This window comes from Pelodiscus sinensis, chromosome 18 (genome assembly GCF_052426305.1).
Source record: "Pelodiscus sinensis isolate ZL-2025 chromosome 18, ASM5242630v1, whole genome shotgun sequence".
In the NCBI taxonomy this organism is placed as follows: domain Eukaryota; kingdom Metazoa; phylum Chordata; order Testudines; family Trionychidae; genus Pelodiscus; species Pelodiscus sinensis.
In genome coordinates, this window is record NC_143069.1 from 12,772,062 (window position 1) to 12,785,441 (window position 13,380).

Sequence of the window (13,380 nt, forward strand, 5' to 3'; positions counted from 1 at the left end):
GATTTCAGCTCTCAAATGAATCCAGCTTTCACTGGACTAGCAAACAAAAAGACTCCTCAGGGAGTCTGCTTTAGGTCTGTCCTTAAAACAAAGGGGGAAAGGTGCAGGCTGGGCCAGTCTTATAGCTCACACCTGGTAGGTGTGAAGCAGGCTGACTGAAGTCCTTTAACCCTTTCCCCCAGCTCTGTTCACTCAACTCTGGAAGGGGGGAGGCTTGTTCTTCCGAGACCTCTTACCATGATGGTGGTGTCTCTCCTGCAAGCACTGGTGGCATGTTTGACAGTTCCCACATTTAGGGGTAGCATGATTAGTGATCCCCACAACAGCGGTTGGGGGTGAATTCACAGATCAGCCTTCCTGGTTCTCACATCCCTGTGCACCCCTCGTGTCCAAACACAGGTGCCTGGCTTGGCATTTGCTGAGCTAAGGTGTCTTTATTGGCAGCCAAGCTTTTAAACAGTTCAGGTGTGGATGGGTGATCTGGAGGAGATGCTCTTGTTTCCAGGACCTGGTACACAATTCATTCTACCCCTGCTGGCTCCTCTCTTCGGGTATGTCTACACTACAGCGCTAGTTCGAACTAAGCTAATTCGAACTAACGCGTCTAGAACTAAAAACTAGTTTTGCTAATTCGAACTAGCAAGTCCACATTGAGTGGACTCTGAACAGGGCTTAAGGATGGCCGGAAGCAGTGCCAGCAGGGCATCAGAGGAGGACTTAGAGCGTGGAGATGCAGTCTCAGGCTAGCCGAGGGCTGCGCTTAAAGGGTCCCGACCCCCACCCCGGACAGTCTGTATCAGAGGCAGCAGCACAAGCTGGCAGCAGCCCTTGCCTGGGGGCTGGGTCTGAGCTTCTGGACCTGGTGCAAACTGGAACTGAGCGAGGCTGCCTGCCCGCCTGGCTCCTAACACACTGTAAATGCAGAGCCGCAGAGGGGGTAGGTCCCGCACCCAGCGCGAGCCAGGACTGAGACAGCTGGCCCCTGGGGACTATCGAAAAGTCAAGTAACCGATAAGAAATCATGAGGTTAATTGACTACTCAGTGAATATCTAACGTCCCTAATCCCTTTTCATAGTTCCCCTCTGGACTCTCTCTCCTAAAGCATGGCCCTGAGATCTGGACACAGTGCTCCAGCTGAGGCCTCCTCCGTGCCAAATAGCTAGGAGAGTGACCTCCCATGTCTGCCGTACGTCTCCTACCACGCCCCAGGGCTATGCCCTCTTACTGAAGGGCTTTGTGTCTGAGATCGCTTCTCTCCTAGGCTACGTCTACACAACGAGTTTTTTTGGCAACAAATATGCTAACGAGGGACTCTATGACACGCAATGTCATTTGCATATTTTCTGCCGATCCGTTTTTGTGCTCGGGGTTTGTGCGCAAAACCAAGCCGTGTGGATGTTTACTTTTTGTGCAAAAAACCCCCTTTTCCCACAAGATCCCTATTTCTGCAAAAAGGCCGACCGATCTTGTGCAAAAAGGGGCTTTTGCCTAAAAAGAAAACATCCACATGGCTAGTTTTTGCGTGTTCTTGCGAAAAAACTTGTGGCGCGTCTACACTCTACGTGTGTTCTTGCAGAAGTAAATTTGCAGTAAAGCATCAGAGAACAGGGCTCCTTGCACAGGAGTTATTCCTCTCCCGACGATGACTAAGCCCCCTTTGTGCAAGAGCTGTTGTGCAAGAAGGCAGCGTGGACGGGCACCAGGGGCTTCTTGAGCAAGACACTTTTATGGCTAAAATGACCATCAGAGCTTTCTTGCACAAGAGAGCGTTCACACTGCCATGGACGCTCTTGTGCAAAAGCCCATGGCAGGGTGGAGGCACTCTTGCACGAGACCTTTTGCGCAAGAACTCCGGCGTGAAACAGCTCTCGTGCAAGAAGCCTGCAGTGTAGGGCAGGGAGCAGCCTATGAGGGAGGGGGAGGGACCCCTAGTAATGGCTCAAACTTCCAAGGGGGGTGGCCAGAGGCAGGACATTTGCCTGGCAGGGTGAGGGGGGGGGCGGTGACCTCACAGGGGCTTTGGGCAGCCCTCAGCATATAAGGCAAAGGGCAGGTGGGGAGGTGATGACCTCACAGAGGGACCCACATCTCAGGCTGATAAAAGCGGGGGGCGGGCCCAGGGGACTTTGGAGACCCCCGGTTGCTTTAGCTCTGGTGCGTCTCCTCCTCACGGTTCCTTCGCGTTCTGTGAGTTCCACATCCCGACACCTTTGTGACGAAGGTAAGAGCCCCCAGGGGTTGGATCCCGCCCGGGGCCGGCTGGGTTCCAGGCAGGCCCAGCCCTCGGTCAAGGGCCAGAAGGTGATTCCTCACCTGGGCTGCGTCCTTAGCGCCACTGGGGCTTTCTCCTGGTTGGTTTCCCTTTTCCTCCATCCCCCCACATTTCTGCTCTGTTCTTGCCTCCTCTGTGACCTTCCCTTGCTGCCTCCCCCAGCTTGGGACCCAACAGACTAGCTGAAGGACGGGGGGTGGTTTGCAGGAGCCGTGGGGTGGGGGATGCAGCCCCCATTGTGGGGACTGGGGAGGTGGGGCTGGAACAAGTCTATGCCGGTGTCTTTGGGGAGAACGCTCCACCCCCCACACCTTAGATTCTCCCCTGATTGGCCAAGAAGGGGCTGTTGATGGGCAGGAGACTCGTGGAATGAGGAGTAACGGTAGTTTGAACTAGGAAGCCTAGTTCGAACTACCTAGTTCGTGCCCCGTGTAGCCGCGCTGCACGGGGTTCGAACGAGCGGGGTTTTAAAAATGGCGGCTCCCCGCTTATGCAAATGAAGCCCGGGAAATTCAAATCCCGGGCTTCATTTGCAAGTGCGGTATGCCTACATTACCCTCCTAGTTCGAACTAGCGGGGTAGTGTAGACATACCCTCAGGTCCTTGCAGTGCCTGTGCAAGACCGAACCGATAAGCAAGGGGCCATTTGGGGGCTGGGGCAGTCGCTCTGGGGAGCTGGAACCCCTGGATTTCGTTCATCAGGCTGCGCCCCAAGCTCCCCTTTGCTCCCCTCATTTGCAGCATGGCCAAACGTTTTCGGCTGTGGTTCAAGAAAGCCCTGAAGATGGCCCCAGGGCCGGTGGGGAGCAGCTTCTCCGTCCCCGCGGGCGGGGAAGCTGGATCCCACCAGCTCGGGGCGACTCGCCCACCGGCCAGGCCCCCCCGGACCTGGCTCCAGAGGCGGCTGGGCAGGCGGGACCCAGCCCAGCGGGGGAGCCGGGTAGGGTGGCTCTGGGGCCTCCTCCTCTGTGGAGAGAAACACCTGCCCCAGGAGCCCAGCCCCCATTACCACCAGGGGGCATCGCCCTGCCCGGCCCCCGGGGACCTGCCAGTCTCCGGGAGCCCCCAGCCCGTCGCTCCCCGCACCAGCCCCTGCAGCTGTGGGTCCAGGTCCGTCAGCAGCAGCGCCTGGGCCTCCAGCTGCAGCCGGGCCACCTCCTGCAGCCGCTCAGACCCAGGTGAGGGGCCGTGAACACGCTGGGCCCAGGGGCTCACCCAGTACCCCGGGGGGGGAGGGGCAGCCCCAGTGTCTGCCCCGCAGCCAGGGCAATGGATGGGGGGGGGGCTGCTTGGCTCTCTTGTTCCTGGTGGGGGCTCTGCTGAGGGCGTTGGCAGATGTGAGGGTGGCAGGGGGATGGGTCCCTGCGAGGGGCGTGTGGGGCCCAACCTGCCCTGGGTCCCTGACATGGGGGCGCGTGACCCCTGCTGGCCGCTGGAGTCACCCTGGTCCCTTCCCTCCCGCACAGAGCCCCCCTGCGCCTCGGCGGAGCTCTGCCAGGAGCGGATGGACTCCCGGGTGGAGGAAGGGGCCATCTATGACATCGAAGAGCAGCTCCACACCCGGGACACGGTAGGAACCTTCTCCACACGGGGGGGACCCGAGATTGTCCGGCCCCTTCCCAGCACGTCCCCCCCCCCTCCGGGAGGGGCTTGTCCCTGGGGATCCCCCTGGGGCCCCTTCTCCTGCATGACCTGGGCCCCCCAAGCTGGGGGCTCTTGTCATGCACCAGCTGGGCCCCCACAAGCCTGAGGCAGCAGTTGGGGGGGAGTGCGGGTGCTTGGACAACCAGCAGCTCCCACCTCCACTCCTGGGAGACCTGAGCCCTGCAGCTGTCCGTGGGGGGCAGGCAGGCCCCAGGCTCACAGACTCTCTCTGGGGTGCAGAGCCCAGCCGCCCTGCAGCGGTTCCTCTTGGCCATCCCCCTCGCCTGCCTCGCCGCCCTCCAAAGGGGCGAGGACACCCTGGCGCCGCGCTACTGCAAGGACACCATGATGGCCAGGATCGTTGTAAGCGAGTCGCGGCAGCCGGGAGGAGGGGAGGGGATACGTGGGGTGGACGCGGGTCTGCCTGGGCCATGGCGGCGGGTGGGGGTGCTGGAAACGGGATGGGTGGAGCCAGGAGGGCTGGAGGTGGACATGGGGAGGGTGGGTGGGGATGCTGGAGGAGGGAGGGACACAGAAATGGGGCAGGTGTGGGGTGCCGGACAGGAAGGGGGATTCGGGACAGGGAGGGGTCTCCCCGGGCCATGGGGGGCTGGAAGGGAGCCGAGCGGGCTGCTGGGGATGCGCCTGGGGAGCAGGGATGAGGAGGTTCAGAGGCTGGTCACCAGGGCAGGGAGGGGCAGGAGACGGCCTGGGGACAAGGATTGAGCTGGTCCCGGTTTGGGAGGGGGGTGCTGGGAGGGGCCCTGTGTCGGGCAGGGGGGCTACAGGGCAGCGGGAGGCAGTGGGGTTGGATCCTGCTGGATGGGGGCGCTGGCCGCGTGAGCGTCTCTTGGGGGCCCCAGCCTCACACGCCCCTTTGTCTCCTTGGGTCTCACAGGAGATCATGGAGGACTCGCCTCCCCCGCTGGTCTTGGCCGACTGCCTCAACGCCGCCTGCAGCCTCAGGTACCGACCCCCCCCGCCCCGCCGACTCCCCCCAGAGCAGATCCCCTGGCCAGGGAGTGGGAAAGTCTCTGTCTCCTGCTGCTGAATTAACAGCCTCTGCCCCTCTCTCCTGCCAGCACCTTGCAGCCTCCCCTGCGGGCCCAGCTCCTGAGCCCCGTGCTGACGGCGGCCGTGGGACAGACAGTGTCTGGGGACTGGCAGCAGGAGCCCATCCACACTCAGGTACGTCCCTCCGGGCCCTGCTCCCGGGCTGGGCTGGAGCTCCAGAGAGGAGGGGGGGGCAGAGGGCGGGAAGAAGCTGCAGGTTTGGATCCTTCCCTCCAGGGTTCCCGTTGCTCTCCCGGGGGGCCCGTCCCTTCCATGCCCAGCCTGGGCTCCTCCCTGCTCTGCGAGGCGGCTCAGACCCTGCTCAAGGCTGGACCCCGGAGCCAGCGGGTGGCCTGGATCCCCCAACCCCCCTCTGACCCAGGGCTCCCCCTTGTCTTGCAGCAGTTCATCCGGGCCCTTCCCTACGACCTCCAGGCCCTACTGGCGAGCCTCCTCGCCGAGTCCCCAGACACCGCCCGGCTGCAGCTCATAATGGAGGTGAGCCCCGTGGGGGGGACGGGGCCATTGTCCCTGCTTCCCCGGGGGGGGGCCGAGAGAGGAGCAGTGTCAGTGGCTGGGGGGGGGCACAGTCCGAGAGGAGCCCCAGGCTCTGCCCAGAACCGGCACCTCCCTACGGGTCCTGACCTGCCTCTTTCCCCCCCAGCACCTGAGCCCGTGGCTGGAGTCCCGCCTGCCCCAGGAGCGAGCCAGGGCCCTTGGCAGCACCACGGCCCTGCTGGGAGTCGCCACCACCCTCCCGGGGTTTGGCGTAAGTGACCTCGGAGCCGGGGGGTCTGGGGCTGCAGGGCGCGGGGCTGGGAGCGTCCCCGGGAGGCAGAGGCAGGGCCGGGAATGGGCCGGGAATGGGCCGCGTTCTCCTTTCCCCGGGGAGGGGCGACCCTGGGCCCTTCAGGGGGGCTCTTGAGGGACTGTGCCTGGGGACTGGGGAGTGGCCGTCAGTGGATCCCCTTGTTCCACCCCCGGAGTGACCCTTCAGTCGGGGCCATTGCTCAGGGTTGTCTCCTCGCAAGGCCGGCCCCGCCCCGCCCCGGGAGGTGTCTCTGTCCGTCCCCCGAGCTCAGACCCGCCTCGGCGGCCGTTTGCATGGGACGTGCAGCCCCAGGATGCTGAGGGACCCCCCCTCTTCTCTCCCCTCAGAACTCCGCCGACTGGCCGAGGATGGGTCACCACGTGGCCCAGCTGGGCCTTTTTATTTCGGACCCATCCGAAGACGTCAGCCGGCTGGCCCGGGAGGGGGTGCACAGCCTGTATCAACTCCTCCTGCACCACAGGGGTAAGGAACCCAGCCGGGACCTGGGCCCCAGGGACACCCTGAGGGTGCCGGCGGCGGGGGGAGGGGACCCAGCCCTTTTCCCCCAGACTGGCCCAAGGGGGGATGCGTCCCTCTGTGTTCCCCTTCTGCCCCCTGTGCCCCTCCATTTGCCCAGGGATGCCTGCAGGGACCCGTGGGAGGGGAAGGGCTCAGACCTGCCAGCAGAATGACCCTGTTGTGTCTCTTGCAGGCCTCAACATCCACCAGGCAGAGGACCTGTGGTGCAGACACTACTACAAAGAAAGATGGGTCCTGGCTCACAGCAACAGCGTGCGGGTGGGAGAGGTAAGGACGCGCTGCCAGGGCAGGGCAGGGCTCGGGGGTGGGGCTGGCTGGGGCCCTCGTGGGGGTAGGAGGGTCTTGGGGGCAGGAGGAAGCTGTGACCTGGGGCAGGGGTTGGGGTGCCGGGTGAGGAGAGCGTCTGGGTGCAGGGTCTGGAAGGGAGTTTGGGGGAGGAGGAAGCTGTTTTAGCCCCAGGAGTTGGGGCCGGGCTCTGGGCCGTCAGCTGAAACCTCCTGTGCTCTTGATTTCAGGTCTTTGGGCAGCTCTTTACACCAGAGCAGGAGAAGTGCTTTTTGGACAAGGCTCTGCTCGCTGCCCGCTCCCCCCTGCGGCACCCCAGCCAGGCCGGGCTGGTCCTGGCCCACGCCCTGCATGGGCAGGCCCATCAGCTCCTGGAATACATGGTGAGCAGCCGGAGCAGATCAGGAGAGTGGGGCAGGGCCAGGGTCTCCTTCCCATCCCCTCAGGGAGTCCCCCGCCCCTTTCCTCAGGCTGCCCCCACCCCACGTCCCTGCTGGCAGAATCCCTCCTGCCCCTGCGAGCGTCCCTGGGGGTGGGGGAGGCTCTGAACACAGAAACTGTCCTAGGAGGCGGGAGGGGGCCGAGGTGTCAGGAGCTCTGGGGGGGGGGGGGGTCAGGAGCTCACCCTGCGGGCCTGACGGGGGTGACCAGAGAGCAGGGGGAGGAGGGTGGAAATGCTGGGGGGCCAGTTCCCCTGAGTCCCCAGGGATGAATGTGACGGATTCTGCTTCCCTTGCAGCAGGAAGACACCCAGTGAGAGCAGCAAGAGCTGAGGAGCCAGCAGCTGCGTCCCCCTCCCCCCAACCCTCCCAATTGTATTGAATTGTATTTACATTCTCATTAACCAATGTTTCAAAAAACATTTGGATCAGGCTTGGTCAATAATTTGTAATGGGGGGGCCATTTTGGCAACTGATCAAGGGCCACATTTCTACCGAGGGCTTTGGGGTCTGGGACGGGGTGGTTGGGTGCAGAAGGGAGCTTAGGGGTGGAGCCTGGGTGCAGGGGGGGGGGTATGATCTGGGGCGGTGGTTAGGGGTGCAGGGTCCAGGAGGGGGTATGGGCGCAGGAGAGGACTCTGGCCTGGGGGAGGGGCTCTAGAGGGGTGCAGGGTCAGGGAGGGAGCTGTGACCTGGGTGAAGGGGGAGCAGAGGGTTTGGGGGAGGGGGTGCGGGTGCCAGAGAGGAGTCTGGCCTGGGGGAGGGGTGTCGGGGGGTGCAGGGTCAGGGAGGGAGCTGTGATCTGAGGGAATGGGGGACGCAGGTTCAGGTGGTCGCCTGGGACAGGCAGTCGGGGAGGGGACGTGGGCGCCAGGGGCAGGCTCTGGCTGCGGAGGTGCCTACCTAGGCAGCTGCGTATGGGGGAGCCCGACTGTCACCTGAGGGGATGGGGGAGCTCAATTTTCAACTGCGGGGAATGGAGGAAATACTGTGGAGTGGAGGGAGCGAGATGGGGGGGGCTGAATTGTTCCCGGAGGGGAGATCTCCCTGGCTTGGGGGGGGGGGCGTTTCCAGCAAAGCCCTCACATAAGAGGGGGACAGACGGGGGGAGGGAGAGGACGGGGATGGGCAGGGCAGGGCAGGTGGAAATGGGGAGGGGCAGGAGAAGGGAAGGGGGAGGAGATGGAGGAGAGCAGGGGATAGGAGTGGGGGCGGGGATGAGGAGCAGGACAGAGGCAGGGCAGTGGTGGTGATGGCTGGCGGCTTTGCCAGTATAGCTGTGCCGGGGGGGGGGGGGCTTTTGCCACACACCCAAGCCAAGCCAGCTGTGGCGGCAAAGCCTTGTGATGTAACCTAAGCCCTTGGCAAGGTCGGGATCAACCTGCTCTGACAATTTCTCGGACCGGCGGGTTGAGAAACAAGGATCGTGCAGGGAGATGGGGATGACTAGGAAGCGAATCCAGGTGTGGGGGGAATATCCTGGGTTGGAGGGTCTGTCGATACCCCCGCCTGCCACTGTCTGCCGGGGCTCTGCCCGCAAGATGGAACCAACAGCTGAGTTTGCTTTTCTGCCCCGTCGTGGGCACAAAAGGCCCAGAGCAGCCTCCTGCTATCTTGGAGGAAAGGGGCCAAAGTTCAGGAAGCAGGTGCCAGGCTGGGCTGGAATCCGCGAGCGCCGCTTTTGCTTTGCCCTTCCTGGAAGCTGGGCTGCAGGTGAGTGGCGGTTTCATCTCTGCTCTTGGGGTGTTTCTTGTGGGTTCCGAGTGTGGATCTGAGAGGGGCTGCGCAGGGGCAGTGTCATGAACGAGCTGTAAGCGTTACAGCCCCTTCTGCGCAGGCTGGCTCCAGCCTCCCGTCTGTCTCCAAGCCCTGGGGGAGAGGCGGGAGGCCAGCAGCATGGCCTAGTGGAGGGGGTTGGGTGTAAGAACTCCCGGGTTCTAATCTAATGCCACCTAGTGACTAAGGCACAGAGTTGTGTGTTAGACCCTTGCTCCGCAATTCTGCGCTCACTCTCGCGCTGGTGACCTTGGAGAGGCCTTTCAGGTCTCCCTTTCCCTGTCCATCAAAGGCAGGCAAGTGCGATGTAATGCCCTGGAGCAAGTGCTTTGGGACGTGTCGCACAAGTGTGCCTGGCTCACAAGCGTGTCAGCACAACTGTGTAAAAGCGTGACGAGGGCTTTGAGATGGATGCCGAAGGCTTGTGAGGCTGTGGCTGGCCAAGTGACAGGGAAATGAAAGGTCGGAGTTTGGTCAGTTAGATTTTATGGTAATACACTGAGACGAAGCACTTTGGGCGTATAAACGATAATGTCTTTCCAAGTGCGTTAGTTCAAGCCGTGTCCTTGGAGCCAAGAGGTGAGACAAACATGCTTGGTCCTGTCTCGGTGCAGGGGTGGACTAGATCAGTGCTTCTCGACCAGTGGTACGAGTCCCCTTAAAGGTACTCAAAAGATGTCTGGGGGATACGTCAACACAACTGAAATTTGGAGAAAACTGAATTTTAGTTTTCAGTTTGACAGCGCTTTATTCTTTTTGTACCTTTTACACCCAAAAATGCCATCGCCCGCCCGGCTACGATGCAGTTGTTTAAACAAATGTGTTGCAACGGTAGAAAAAAATTGTGTGTGTCTGAAAACTGTAGGTACTGCGGGTACTTACACATTTTTTTTTAAAGGGGGTACATTATAAAAAAAGTTTGCGAAACACTGGACCTATCATGGTCCCTTCCACTCAGACTTTTCTATGATTCTGTGACAGGGGTGGGCGATAATTTTCAGAAGGGGGCCATTTAATGGATTTTGGCTTGGGGTCATAGGCCGGCTCCACCCACAGAAGGGGCGGAGCCTGAGGCAGAAGGGGCGGTGTTGTGGACTAGCCCACCCTCAGAGTTCTCCGTGGCTGAGGCTTTCAATTAAAAGCACAGAAAAGAGCTCACAGATTTGCCACTACTGGCAGCTGTCCAGCGTTGCTACAGATTTTTAAAGGGCTCGTGGCTCCCGTCCCTGCCGTAACCATGAGCCGTGAATCATTTAAAATTGTATCCTGCTGCCTGAGTCCCCACTTAGAATTCGGCGGCATGGGCAGCAGGATCTAAACAGAAAGCGGCCAGATCACAGTGTTTGGTAGGTTGCATCTTACCCAGCCCTGTTCTCTGAGCTGGTTTCGAAACCTCCGTGTCCTCCTTATGGTCTGACAGCTGCAGATTTACTGCCTGTCTCTCCTCTTGTGGCCCAGCCTAGCTGCAGCTAATGGACTAACTCAGGTTAGCATCACCTGCCCTGTCTTGGTGACTCTTCACAGCTGAACGGCCTATAAGGCATCGTGCTGGTCTTCTGATCTCTTGGTGACTCCTCTGCGTTCTGTTTATTTCTTTCTCCCTAGCTGGCCGATCAAGTCAAGCCCTGTCAGTGCGTGAAGGCCCCAGGAATTACGAGTGCGATGGTCTCCCATGCCCAAGGTAATCGGCTGGCTAGTAATGGATGGGCTGCTTGGTTATCAGGTTAGGCTGCACAAGCCAGGTCTATGGGACCCTATGGCCAGCTGGCACCTGGTTCACAGCTGTACTAATCTGAAAATGGCTGGAAGACACCACCATCATTAGGCTCCAGAGTCAACAGCACTTGCTCCTCTTGGAGCTACTTGTCCGTGGCAGGCAGCACAGCTTAGCAGCTCATTGGGACGTCTCCTTTCTGTTGTGAGATCTGGGCACTTTAGAATGGCTGTAGCTATTGAAAGCAAAGGTGCACAGCTATAGGCATGGGGGTTTCCAGCTTTATTCACCTAGGTGGCTGATTCCAGGAAGCAAGGGTGTGTGTGTGAGGGGGAGGGAGGAGTCCTGTACAGAGGGTTCCCTGGCCCCTATGCTTCTATGGCTGTGCAACTGCCACCAGGTGGATTAGAACCTGGGACTTTTGGAGCTTAGGGCAGGAGGTGCTACAGCTTGAGTTATAAGTCAGTTGCCTCTCAGCATAGGCTGAAGAGCTCCCTTGTAATAATTGCTTGCTGGAAGTGGTCTCAGTGCCACTCCATAGGATAGTGACCCACATCAGGTGGGTGGGTTACAGCTGCAGGCCTGCTCCCAGCATGCGGATCTGCTCTCTGGGCGGCGTCTACAACTCTGTGGCTGCAGCCCTGCTCCCAGGACTGGATCTGCTCTCTGCCCATTGGCGTGCGCAGCACATTTCATTAGGGTGTGCAGCCAAAGAATGTTTTTAAATGTACTCTTTGACCCCCATTAGCCACGCCTCTGGAGGTAAGACTTTCAGGGCAATATGGACACATGACCAGAAATAAAAGGTGTCACGTGACCTCCCCCCAAGGACTTTTCCCACCATCCACTTACCAATAGGGATTAGTTTGGCCCTCACCAAACCCCCCTCATGCAACGATCCTGCAATTGCATTAACCCATGTGTGAGACAATAACTCGGGGGGTGGGGAGGCTGGGGGAAGTGTTCCCTCTAAGAGTTTCCTCCCATGAGCACAATACATTTTGTGTTGTGCACCAGTACTGAGTTTGTGGCTTGTTTGGATGTGTCAGTGTGGCACCCAAGTTATTCATAAATATCTTATGAACCACTTACATTTCCCCTCTGCTGCCCTGTCTCCTTCCCTTCCTCCATCAGCTCCCCTGGTGCCTGCTGCCCCCCCAACCCTTCACCCACCTCTGCTGCCCTGACTCCTGCCCTTCTCACTGCCCTCGGCCTTCCCGAGACCTGCCCCCTCCAGCAGCCTTTCTCTCTCCCCCTGTGCCCACTCCTCCAGTAGCCCCACTCTGACCATGTGAGCTACCCCTCCTCATCCCCTCTTCTAACACCTCCCTCTACACACCTGTCCTGCCTCTCTCCTCTGCTGCTGGTCCCTCCCCTGCAGGTGTCTGCCCTTCTGCTTCACCCCCCGGACTCCCTGGCACCTGCACCTTCCCTTACCCTTGCACCCTCTTGGTGCCTCCCCCTTCCCTCACTGCCCCTTCCCACTTTGCCCACTCCCTCACCACCCTCTGCCCCCGTTCCCCTCATGCCCCTGTGCCTTTACACGTGCCTTGCTCCATCTCCGCCTTCCTCATGCCCACCCCTTCTTTCAAGCCTTCTCCCAGCACCTCCTCTTCTCCCCTCTAGCCCCCAAAACCCTTCCCCTCTCCTCTCCTAGCATCATCCTGTCCCCCCCCCCCACACTGACACCTCCCCTCCTGTCCTTTTCCTCATTGTCTCCACTTGGCCCCCTGGCATTTGTCTGTCTCCTACACCCTGTCCCTTAGTGCCTTCCCCTTTCATCTCCTGACCTGCCACAAACCCCCACCCCGCAGACTCAGGTTCCCAAAGTTCCGGCAGTCCCCATCACTTGGTGCCTGCGCTGGGTCTGACTCGTAGGGTTGCGAGGTAGACCCTCCCCCCAAAAAACGGACACACTTGATCCTGGGCAGGGGGGAGGGAGGAAGAGGGACTGGCTGGGGGGGGCAGGAACTGGCTGGAAGGAAGAGGGGATGGGAAGCAGTTCTGGGGGGGAAGGGCCAGATCCTGACCCTGGCCCCCCCTTCTCCCTCCCCGAGGCCAGTCATGCTGCCCCTGACCCCCCCTTCCTCCCTGAGGCCAGTCGCACTGCCCCCGATCCTGACCTCGGCCTCCCCTTCTCCCTCCCCGAGGCCAGTCATGCTGCCTCTGACCCCCTTCCTCCCTGAGGCCAGTCGCACTGCCCCCGATCCTGACCCCGGCCTCCCCTTCTCCCTCCCCGAGGCCAGCCCTGCTCCCCAGCTCAGTGCGGGCCCCTGCTCTCTCCTTAGCTCAGTCCCACTCTGCCGACCCTGGCTCCCTCCTGGCTCCCTGCTCTGCCAGTCAGGCTGAACTGGGACTTTAGCCTCTCCCCGTTGTTCCTGGGGACTGTCAGTCTCAGGATCTTGATCTCTCATTTCCCCTGCCTTTCACTGAGTTTCAGTAAGGAGCTAGCAGCAATAATGCCTCTACTTTTTCCCCCACTCCTGTGCGGAATACATTTTGTTATGTGCACCAAGGCATGCACGGATGTGCACTGTTACGTCACGTGGAGTTTCACAGCATGGGAAGAAATCAGTGGAAATACAGAGAGCTTGAGTAGTTGCAAGTGTCCATTTTATTGCATAGCACGGAGCTAGCTAGAAAAAACCCAAACCAGCTGGGCTGACCCCCAGTGACCTAACGCAGTTACTATAACAACAAGATCTATGTCTACACCCAGTACACCACATGCACCACCACTAGAAACACATGCTACAGGCTAGCAAACTGGGCAGCATTTGAATGTCTCCTGGCTGGCCGCCCAAGAGCTCAGCTTGCAGGGAACACTGGCTAACCGTCCCCTTC

The 13,380-nt window shown here is 60.4% G+C and overlaps 1 long non-coding RNA gene across 1 annotated transcript; it reads left to right on the forward strand.

The window, feature by feature from the left end:
• The first annotated feature begins 4,156 nt into the window (after nt 1-4,156).
• On the forward strand, nt 4,157-5,105 carry LOC149523235 (uncharacterized). The gene is made up of 3 exons (XR_016347197.1): nt 4,157-4,280; nt 4,816-4,883; nt 5,000-5,105. It is a non-coding gene; the product is annotated as an uncharacterized LOC149523235 (long non-coding RNA).
• Nucleotides 5,106-13,380: the final 8,275 nt, after the last annotated feature.